This window comes from Aedes aegypti, chromosome 1, assembly GCF_002204515.2.
Source record: "Aedes aegypti strain LVP_AGWG chromosome 1, AaegL5.0 Primary Assembly, whole genome shotgun sequence".
NCBI classification, from domain to species: Eukaryota; Metazoa; Arthropoda; class Insecta; order Diptera; family Culicidae; genus Aedes; species Aedes aegypti.
In genome coordinates, this window is record NC_035107.1 from 107,869,579 (window position 1) to 107,879,020 (window position 9,442).

Genomic DNA, 9,442 nt, shown 5'->3' on the forward strand with positions numbered 1-9,442 from the left:
GCCCAAAGACAATGTAAGTTTATATGGAAATTACTATGGAGAAATTTTGAGAAATGTTCCGAACACGCTAGTACTGTAATGTAAGTACCAACTTATTATCCTATAGTAAAAACTCATTCTTCAAATCTTAATGAAAGATGTTGCTGAAGAAATAAAACCCTTTTGAGCTAATTTTGTTTGGGATTTTTGTACATGTTTGCAGAGCTATAATCCCATATTAAGCTAAATAATAGCAAACAAATTCATGAATATCTGTTCTGCTATCCGTCGGATTGAATTTCTCTTCAGCAAATTTCTTCATTATGGTTTGAAGAATGAGTTTTTACTATGGAATAATAAGTTTGTACTTACATTACAGTACTAGCGTGTTTTGAATTTTGAACCACCCTGCTGTAACATCTTATGGTTACCCACCCACCCCCTTCAGCGTTATGAAATTTGTGAATGGGCCCTTAAAGCAATTGTCTGTTAAGAACCAGGTTAATTTATACTGTGTACCAGGCAATTGCGGAATTGAAGGTAATGAAAAATCTGATTTACTTGCAAGGAAAGGGTCAAGTGTCCAGTTCATAGGACCAGAACCCTTCTGCGGTGTATCCAAATGTTTAATACAAATGAAATTGAAACAATGGGAGGATCAAATGATACGGTCAAACTGCAACAGAAACCTTAAGGCAATCAAAACTGTTCATAACTCCAAATAAAAACATTACGGAAAAACTTTTAGGTTTAAACAAGAAATCTTTAAGCATACTTATTAGACTTCTCACAGGACATTGTCCGACAAGATATTATTTGAATTAAATCAATCGATGTTAAACTGGTGTCTGTCGGTTTTGCGACTGTGAAATAGAACCTCACAACATTTGGTCTGTGACTGTCCAGCGTTATATGTACGTAGAAGACAATATTTCAATAAGGCACTGGTTTGGGATAATTTTTATTATTGTTGCGCATAATAGCACAGTCTAAATTTGAACGCTTGTATAAATAAGATTTTATAGTACCCCTAGAAAGCATACAACGCGATACACTGCTTAATTGCTAAGAGCAGCAAAACCATAGTCAGTATATATCACGAATAGCTGTAGTGAGGATGTGTCTGCAGGAAACAGCGATGTATCCTCAATAATGTCATCGAATTTGTAAGTGATTATTATATACTCAAATCCCTTGTTTTAATAAAGACATTTCATAGCTTTTTAGCTGATCAGAAACGAATAAAACTGTTTCACTTTATGCTGAAAGACTCGGTGTTCTCCGGGACGCTTCCTCTAGCGACAACAATTATTGTAGTTGGAAATTGAATTTTTCTAGTAACTAGATGTCACTAAATCATGCTGCGAATCTCATCGAAGAGGTTGTACAAACCTGTTGTTTAGTCGAAAATGGAATAGTAAGTGCAAAGAATTTTCACTCATGGTATAATAATTCTGAAGCATATTCTCAAATTTCAATAACATTTGAGGGGTGGAAATAAAGCTAATAAAATAGATACATGACTCATTATTTGAGCCAAAAGATTCTAGATTTTGCTAACAAGCAGCGCTACTGAGCATAAAACTTTTGTCTTGCAAATATCTCCGGATCCTGACTACTTAACATGCGGTGTCTTCGGCAAAATTGTTCAGTAACTCCATCTTGAGATTTTAGATTTTGCCACAAGATGGTACTAGTGAGTATGAAAGTTTTATTTTGAAGATATCTCTTGATCCTGACCACTACACGGGTGGAAATCAGAATCCAAAAACAAGTTTATGACTCATGATATCATGATTCTAGTGTGTTTTCATCTTATGAAAATACACCATGATTTGGACTCATGATTGCCGTAACGCAACACACACGTTAGGTTTTTGTAGCTGATTGCTCGGAATCATGATTCAAATGCCAAAAATGCTGAGTCGTGCATCCGTTTATGATCGACAAAATAAAAAAAAGTTAAAAGTAACATACATTGAGATTCGAGCCAAGAACCTTCGGATTGTAAGCCACGTACTCTACCACTCAACCGCTTCGTCATCTTTAATAAAGAGTGATCGATACGAATGAAATGAAGCAAAGTGCGCCGCTTAGTGTTTTCACACTGGATGTTACGCTTATGAGGAATCATGATTATGACTCCAGAACCATGATTTGTAATCGTGATATTATGACCCAACCAATTTATGAATTTCATGATTTGTGAATCATGGTGTGGGGATCAGATTTTTATCCGAGTAAGAAAGATAACGTCTTCGTAAAAATTATTTATTCTAGCCAAGAGGTTCGAGATTTTTTGCAAAAAAAAAAATCATACTCACTAGGCCGTCTGGGGGCAAAATATTGAATCACATGGCTCGAACAATGATAAACCTTGACTTACTGAACAAGTTTGCCAAAGGCGTCATTTTTCTAACAAGGGAAGGTCACGATGGTGTTACACGGGGTTTTCAACCGGACTATTTTTGTTAGATTCTACATGTCGAAATATGAAAAAACCCAAAGCCTTTCGGGTGGTTGACCAGTGGTGTAGCCAGGAGGGGCTCTGAAAGGGGCAACTTTGTACGTATATTATATTATTAAGCTAGTTGGAAATTTGATAAAAATATTTTTTTTAGTATTTATTGTGATGGTAGAGAACAGAGTTGACATTAATGTATGTTTAAAATGTATTTTTTCCATTCCATAGGCGCAATCAGGATGGGTTTCTTATTGGTATACTATTCTGATAAAACCAAATCTCGCGTTCAGTATCATAAAGGCGTAACTGCAGTGATCGATTTCTCTTCATCGATTTTCTCTTCAGCCAATTACTTGGCCAGGCGACTGTTTTTGACTGCAATTTTTGATTCAGTTCGTTCTTTGTCATACTGCATTTTTAAATGTTATCAAAATAGATTGAACTTCGTGCACTAATCCAAAGAGAAAATCGACGAAGAGAAATCGATCACTGCAGATACGCCTGTATGATACTAAACGCGAGAAATTTGTTTTGGTGTCCATATTCCATATTAGTTACGCCAATGGTATAAAAATACATTATAAACATACATTAATGTCAGTTCTGTTCATTACTATCGTACTAAATACTGGGAAAAATCTTTTTGACAAATTTTCAATCGACTCAATAACATTATATTCGAACAAAATCGACCCTTTCAGAGCCCCTCCTGGCTACATCACTGGTCCATCACCCGAAAGGCTTTGGGGTTTTTCTTATTTCGACATGCAGAATCTAACAAAAATAGTCCGGTTGAAAACCCCTTGTAACACCATCGTGACCTTCCCTTGTAGGTAGTCAGGAACCTGAGATATTATTAAAATAAAAGTTTTATGCTCACATCCGCCACCAAGGATGGGGTGCGACTCAAATCTCTGTCGGTGCTACACGCGCTGCTGCGAGATAGCACCATACATTAGAAAGAGACGTGCACGAGTAATTTGCATCGATCGAGATATCTAAACTAAACAATTTAAAACAGGTACGTTGCAATGAATTATTTTACAAAAGTGATTATGAACTCAAAACAGGCTTGTGTTATTCAATGCGCCACAATTTCTGGCAGTACGCTGCAGATAAGGTACGGCTGGTAGATAGACCAGATCTAGTGTTTTTTAGGTGAGTTACGGCCAAGAAGTCATTGAATTGTGGAGCTGTCGTGAAAAACTTTAACACCTGTACTCCCAACCCCCCTCAGAGAGTCGGAAGTGCAACTTTGACCATGCATATCTTTCTAGTTTTCGATGCGATTTTCAAACAATTTTCAGCAATGGAACCGGACACCAGTGCTGAGAATGGTAATAGTAGTAGGCTTAAACTTCGCTAAAATCACTTGGCTCTTCCCAGTCCAGTAGTTTAAAAACGTGAATCTCATCAAGTAACCTATGTTGGGTGCATGAATTGTCTAAAACGTTAGTGTCATGGAAGGCTTTAAATGCGGAAAATACAGCAGGAAATAGAACATTTTTATACAGTAATTTTGGGTTGCCCTTAGCAACGGGTGTTTTGCAATTTTCAAGGCTTTTTGCCTACAGCAGCGATGGGCGTGAGTTTCACTGGCTTCGCTGGCTGTGATTGGCTTTGCTTGGCTACTGTAGAGTGAATATCAGATTTTTTTCCCAACCCTGCCGGACACTATTCAATATTGATGTTCATCTTTGGGTTTTTGAAATAGACACGTCTACCCAAAGTTATTAAGCGAAAGGCACTTCCTAGTTTTTTGAAAAACGCATTTTTTCACAAATTCAACAATAAAACAAAATTTAAAGCGATGACATAGTTTTTTCGACATGAAATTGATTGTGAAAGTCAAGTGAACATGTTTAATTTAAAAAAAAAATAATTTTTGATAACACTCAAAACTTATTTTACGCAGAAAACCACAAAAAAACGTATTTCTTGAGCTTTTTTGTCTGTGAATCAAAGTTGAATGCTATGACATGTAGTTTTTTCGACACGAAGTTACTCAAAATTATGTTGTTTTGTAGGTAAAACTAATTTTGTGTGTGGTAAAAAAAAAATATTTATTTGCTCTATAGTTTTTACTTGAATTTTAATTTACATACGAAAAAGCTCAAGATATACGTTGTTTGTGTGGTTTTCTGGGTGAAATAAATTTTAAGTGTCATCTGAAATTATTATTTTACTCAAACATGTTCACTTTATTTTTCACAATCCATTTAACATAAGTCATCACTTTGAATTTTGACTTACAGGCAAACGGGTCCAAAAAATAGGGTTTTTCGTAATATTTTAGTCAAATAAATTTTAAGTGTAATAAAAAATTTCAATTTCTACTCAAACATGTTCACTTGACTTCTACAAGTAAATTCATGCCGAAAAAACTACATGTCATAGCCTTGAGTTTATATACAGACGAACAAAGTCGGGAAATAAGTTGTTAATATGGTTTTGTAGGTAATAACAATTTTGAGTATGGTCAATTTTTTTTTTAATTAATGTCAAAAATATTTGGCAAAGCCTTCAATTTTGATTTACAGACAAAAACGCTCAAGAAATACGTTTGTGTGTAGTTTTCTGGGTAAAATAAATTTAAAGTGTTGTCTGAAGACAAAATACTCAAACACATTCACTTGATTTTCACAATCAAATTCATGTCGAAAAAACTATATGTCATCGCTTTGAATTTTGAGTTACAAAATTATTAAAAGGTACTCAAATCCAGTGATGCATTTTAAACTGAACGCGAGCCAAAAGTGAACTGAACGCGTTCTAATTTTGCACGTGAACGCAGTAAACATTGAACTCTCGTGCAAGATTCTGACGCTGCTCACGAACGGTCCGTTCATCTTAAAATGCACACTGAGGCACAAAACTTAAAAAAATACTACTTCAAACTGCATTGAATTCATATCCCGTACAATGTATGGAACCTTTAATGTCCCTTGACATCTCTAGTAAATTATTCTGCTGTTAAATTTGATTTAAAACTGCCATGGAAACAATTTTCTTTTCGCGTTCATTTTTCAGCTCTTTTGCGTTCATATTTTGGAACTGCTCAATGTTCAAGCCTACTTGATCTTTCGTTCAAAAATTTGAACTGGAACGCAAACTGAACGCGTTCAAATGCAACACTGCTCAAATCTACTTTTAAGTTTCTCTATTGAGATTCTGCTCAAATGATTCTGCTCTTAATTTATCTTAACCTAAAAGAAGGAAATATAAATTAAGAACTTTATTTAAAAATGTGATTCGTTCAAGATTTCTTCAGGCGTATACATCCAAGGAATCTGCAGAAAATTACTCTAGAAATTCATCTACCCCCTCTTGCAGAGAGTTGATCAGGAACGCCTCCAGTAGTTTTTCGAGTAAAGCTTAGTGAATTTTCTCCAGAGATTCTTCCAACGTTTTCTGCAGTAGTTACCCGTTATTCTTCCACAGAAATTCCTTCGAAAACCCTCCCAAAGAATCGCTCTACAAATTATTCTCCATTTATTCCTTGAGTGATCACTCTGGAGAACTTTGTGGAATCCTATTGTTATTTCTTGTTATTTCTACACTATTGAACAACGACGCAGGAGGATCTATTGGGGCAAAATGGACAGTGGCAGCAAAGTTAACGCTTTTCTACAAATCCGCAGATACAATGTGCATATGTTTCGGCCCATAACATCGCGTTAACGAATCGTTGAGGCTCGTACTTGGCAGATGAACGTTTTTCGTTACCGGAATTCCCCTTGCAGAATCTCCAACAATGCCCATTTTAATTTCGAATGGACTTACGTAAGCAAACTCGTATGCCGATATTGTAGTAGACAGTTTCAGCTCATCTCTCACAAATTGTCTTCCTACGGATTACCGTTCTAATGGATCATTGAAGGTAGTTTGTGCAAGTGCTCACCGCATCAAAACAAAGACGCCACTGTATATGGGATTTAACATTATGACAGCATTGCTGTTCTGTCAAACACACAAGACTACGGCGGCGCTATCTATGCTTTTCATAGCGGCTGTTTTGGTAATTTTAATGATTCATTGCTTCAAATCATATGGAAAAAACCGTGCCGCCGAAGGCAACTCCTATTCCGTCTCTTCATTAACGGATAGTACTCAAAAAATCACCACAAAATGCACCTACTGCTAGTGAAATGTCTCCTTTTGATTTTGATTTTTTTTAACTAAACAATTGAATTAAATGATTGACTCAAAACCACCACAATGATGGAATGTATTATTTATATCATCGTAATTTAACTTCCAGAGAGTAGCATATCTGTCTTGGTGAATGTGTTGAACACATCTTTTCAGTTGGCAAAGGTATTATCCTGACAAATGGAAAAATGCCAAAGGTGTGTCAGTTTTAAAACAAGACAAAAATCCTGCAGAAGCTTCTAGCTATCCTCCAATCAGCTTTTGAGAAGATAATTTTGAACAGAATGATTGTGCACACCAACGAAAATTCAATTTTTGACAATGATCAGTTCGGATTCCCACATGGACATTCGACCACTCATCTACGTGTAGCAATTTGGATTGGTTCCAACAAATCTTGCTCTTTTAGACATAGGAAAAGCATTCGACAGTGTATGGTATAAAGGTAATTTTTTTGTACCAATGTATGCTGTAAAAAAACAATGTTTCCAACATTCCTTGCTAGAATAATCCAAAGTTATCGGTCATATCGTAAACTTCAGGTTAATTATCAGAACTTCAAGTCTGAAAGACGTCTTTTAAGAGCTGGCATTTTGGGACCAATATTATACAATATTTTCACATCTGACTTACTTAAATTACCTCTTGGATGTCAAAAGCCTTTGATTGCGGATGACACCTAACATTTTGAAAATTATTTTGAAGCTCCCTGGTATAGTACTAATGAGTAACATAGAATATCTAATGTTGAAACATTGGAACAAATGTCGAATAAAATTCGTTTCAATAATCTATTGTCACGATTAATGCGTTATATATTTAGATTAAGTTAGGTTAAAAAAGCGTTGTTTTTTTTCTCTTGTAAGCAGATGAAATCAACTCACCTGTAAAAGTTCTGAACTGCTACGGCAAATGAAATGTAATATGTTGTTAACAAAATGCTAATAGAAGCCTTATTAAGTTTTACCCAATTAGGATGATGGTGTTGTTTAACACAGAAGACCCACCTAGAAATAAGAAATAAATGTAATGTTTAAAATGATACTCATAAAGAAATTAAACAAACAATAATAATTTAACAATAAAAGCTGTCAGTTAACAACTGTGAAAGGCTCTGTCCCAGTTGGAGCGAAAGAAAACATATAGGTACAAAATTTGAATTTTCTTATTCGTTGGTTCAGAAACATTGTACAATAGAATAACATATCAAACACCAATTCCATCGAAATATTAGGAGGGCACATTTGGCAACATTGTCGTAAGCTTACACCAAGGATCACAAAGGATAAGCCTCGAAATGTCATTCTCTCCCTCTCCTGGAGGCCCGGTCCATAATATATGCTTGCCACCCACCACCACCCTCTCTTCCATTAACTACACACTCGCAGCAATCTTCCCCCCCCCCTACCATATGAAATCGCCTGGCTGGTAAGACCATCAATGTTTTGAATCTCACTCTCTTTCTTTATGTTCTCTCTCCTCATCTGGTTCTCATTTTCTCCGGCAGGCTCCTTTTACTACGTACTTTCCACAATCGACCACCCTTCCAATGCCACCCCGTCTTCTTTTTCGTTTACTGGTTTCCACTTTCAGTAACACTGCACAAAAGTATGGGGAATCAAGTGAAGAGGACCATCAAGAAGAAAAAGCCTAATTGGTGTTCTTCATATTGCACACTTTTTCCAACTAGCATTTTTCATACATTACACCGGATTTTCATCTCTCATGTTGACGCAATCACCAACAAATGCTCATTACCTTATCTTCTGTTATTCGTAATTTTACATTGCTACAATTTTCACGAAGGAAAAATTGCACATCATGCTTTTGAAGTTCGATCCAAAACTCAAACTCAAGGACTAAAAACTAAAAAAATCACACGAAAACGTCGAAGTCCCCAGAAAACCGTATGGGGCTTTTTTCTATTAGTTTTTCACGAGGAAAATCGAATGTTCGGACGATTCCTGATGATTATTCATCACATTACGCAGTGGGAAAATAATGCACAGACTGTCCAACCGAGCACACTATATGTAACTCTCTCTTTTTCCCTTTGGTGAAAATTTTACAAGATTTACTACTCGTCAAGGGTTACACGATCCGATTCGTTCCGTTGTCCGCGAGAGAATGACTCAGACGATGGACAAAGTGTAACATCCAACCCCAAAAAGTGACGCAGAGGAAATTTGACGGGTGGAAAATTCGAAATAGGTTCGACGATGGGTGTACGAAAATGTCCTTACGAGGGACCCAGGCACACTCCAATAAGGGGAGGTAATGTATGGTTCGATTTACCTGTTAGACTTTACGTCTCCGAACATCGACTCGACAAGGAAAAAGCTGCAATTTCAACATTTTTTATTCGATTTTTTTTAAACCTTCAACTGATGTGGCCTTTTTCGATAAAATTTACAGCAGGATTTTTTATCCATAGTAAACTTTTTGAAAACGTCATTTTGAACAGAATGATGGCCCACATCAACGAAAATTCAATTTTTGCCAATGACTGTGTTTGGATTCCGCCATGGACATTCGACCACTCATCAACTTTTACTTGTAACAAATTTGATCCGTTCCAACAAATCTGAAGGCTACTCTACTGGTCTTGCTCTTCTGGACATAGAAAAAGCATTCGACAGTGTTTGGCATGAAGGCTTGATCGTAAAATTAAAAAACTTCAATTTCCCAACATACATTGTTAGAATAATCATTGGCGTAAACAGGGAGGGGCCAGGGGGCCCGAAAAAAAATGGAAAAGAAATGACAATATAGTTGAAATTAGTGTACAGTATCAAATATGCCCTTATGATACTAAACGACAGGCAATAGAAATATATAGTTTTAAAA

At 36.1% G+C, this 9,442-nt stretch overlaps 1 protein-coding gene across 2 annotated transcripts in view; it reads right to left on the minus strand.

Moving 5' to 3' along the window:
• Window positions 1-8,731, minus strand: part of LOC5576465 (serine-rich adhesin for platelets) — a 133,934-nt gene extending 125,203 nt beyond the window's left edge. For both annotated transcript variants that reach the window (XM_021844664.1, XM_021844648.1), the window contains exon 1: window positions 8,354-8,731. The gene's annotated coding sequence lies outside the window, so the exon portion shown is untranslated. The remainder of the gene's footprint in view (window positions 1-8,353) is intronic.
• Window positions 8,732-9,442: the final 711 nt, after the last annotated feature.